Source organism: Cornus florida, unplaced genomic scaffold (assembly GCF_030987335.1).
Source record: "Cornus florida cultivar Cherokee Brave unplaced genomic scaffold, ASM3098733v1 CherokeeBrave_3.0.0_Hap2_Chr04, whole genome shotgun sequence".
In the NCBI taxonomy this organism is placed as follows: domain Eukaryota; kingdom Viridiplantae; phylum Streptophyta; class Magnoliopsida; order Cornales; family Cornaceae; genus Cornus; species Cornus florida.
Window position 1 is genome coordinate 49,614,277 of NW_026775574.1, and position 2,345 is coordinate 49,616,621.

At 39.5% G+C, this 2,345-nt stretch overlaps 1 pseudogene; it reads right to left on the reverse strand.

The window, feature by feature from the left end:
- Window positions 1-802: 802 nt before the first annotated feature.
- On the reverse strand, window positions 803-901 carry LOC132305850 (small nucleolar RNA R71; annotated as a pseudogene).
- Between the last annotated feature and the right edge of the window lie 1,444 nt (window positions 902-2,345).

Sequence of the window (2,345 nt, forward strand, 5' to 3'; positions counted from 1 at the left end):
ATGTGGAGGAAGGTTGTTGATTATTGATTTGTTGTGAAGGTGAAGTGTTTGTCATTATTGCTTGTTGTGTTGCATTATACATGCATGGTCGTAGATCATTGAGACCCACTCTAGTCCCTCTAAATTTTCATCTTGAATCCATTGTTCGAAACCCTAGGGGAAGAGGAAGTTCTAGTCAATCCATTTTATCAATGGAAGGACATAATAAGGACCGTGCGGAGGACCTTGGTCACATAGACCAACAAGGTGTCCTCTACCCCAATGTGCATCTTGATAACATGCAAGTACCATTAGGTATGCCGAGGCCATTCATTCATCCACCATAACAAGAAGGCCAAGTTCCATTGGGAATGCCAAGGACAATCTATACTCCACTACCTCCCATCATTCAAGGCAATCAAGGTGCTCATGTTGCACCTCCAATTGTTAATCCTCCCCTTCCTTTAAGAGATCACTATGTGCCTAATGAATATAATGCACCCACATGCATTTAATTGCTACCATTTAGAGCACACCACTATAAGATCAAACCACAAACCATTAAAATGCTTCCTAACTATCATGTACTTCCAAGTGAAGAACCTTACAAGCATTTGGATGAGTTTCTTGAAGTATGTTCCACCGTGAGATACACGGACATGCCGGAAGAGGTCTTAAGGCTTAAACTTTTTCTATTCACCCTTAAAGACAAGGCAAAATATTGGTTTAACAATCTTAGACCTTTTTCAATAACTTCTTGGGCAGAAATGCAACAAGAGTTCTTGAAGAAGTACTATCCGGTTTCTAAGACCAATGCTATGAGAACCTCAATTCGAGAGTTTTTACACGGGGATGGGGAAACATTTCATGAAGCATGGGAATGCTTTAACGAATTGCTTAGGAAGTGTCCACATCATGACATGCCCAAATGGCAATTAGTTCAATATTTCTTTGAGAGCTTATCGGACAATCACAAGGGCATGGTTGATGCTTCCATGGGTGGCTCTTACATCGATAGGTATGAGGATAACGTATGGCGTCTTTATGAGAGCATGAGTGAGAATTCTTTGCATCAAACTTTATCTTCTAAGAATGGTAGGAATTCAAGTGGAAGGAAAAGTGTTGGCTTACATCAAGTTGACCATTCCAATGAAATAACCGCCGAGATGAAATCCTTATCTCAAAGGTTTGATTAATTCTTGATCAACCAAAACTCGGCAGATCAAGTATCTTCCATCCCTAACCATTCCCATCATGCATCCCATGAGACATGTATGACTTGTTCAAGTGTTTCACATTCTACTTCCAATTGTCCCCATGGACATGTGCAAAGTGAGCATAATGAACAAGTAAATACAACATTTGTGAATCAAGGGAACAATCCTTATGGCAATCATTATAATCCTAGTTGGAGGAATCACCCGAATTTCTCTTGGAAAAACCAAGGGGAAGGCTCAAACCCTCCCCAAGGTGGTTTTCAAAGGAAATATGTTCCACCTTCGATGCAAAGCCAAGGTTCCCAAGGATATAGACCATTTCAATCACAAGGAAACCAATTCTCTAATTCTCATTTTCCTAATCAACCATAATATTCTCAAGGAAATGGTAGGAGTCCCGCTTTTGAAGAGAAAGTTTTGACCGCTCTAGGCACTCTAAAGGCTAACACTCAATTGCTTCATTCTCATTCTCAATCCATTGCTAAGCTAGAAACCCAAGTAGGGCAAATAGCTAGTACTTTGAATCCTAAAGAGAAAGGGAAAATGCATTTGAATGCCCCACAAAAGCAACAATGCGTTGTAGAGACTCATTCCTCATCGGAAGGTTACACAATAGAGCATGTCAATGCGGTGACTACCTTGAGAAGTGGGAAGATTGTGGACAACCAAGTGGGTATGTCCAATAAAGAGAGTGAACCGGTGCAACCACAAGTTGACACCCGTCTCGTTTCACATCCTATTCCTCCTTCTTTGCATATGCATGATTTTTCAAATGAGAATGTGTTGAAAAGTGATTTTGAAAAAAAAGATTTGCAACATAATTTTAAAACTTCTTGTGTTGAATAGACTTCAAAGAAAATTTTTGAAAAGGTTTTTGAGCCAAGAGCTTCATTTCCGAATGCCTTAAAAGGATTTATTTCAAATGACAAGTAAAAGGCCAAAGCAAATGAAATTATGGACGTGTTTAGGCAAGTGAAAGTTAATCTTCCACTTTTGGATGCAATCAAGCAAATTCCAGCTTATGCCAAGTTCTTAAAAGACTTATGCACCAAAAAGAGGAAGAACAAAAGCCAAGCACCTAGGAAAGTGGTCTTAACTGAGCAAGTAAGCTCAATTTTGCAGCATAACACTCTTTCGAAGTTTAAGGAC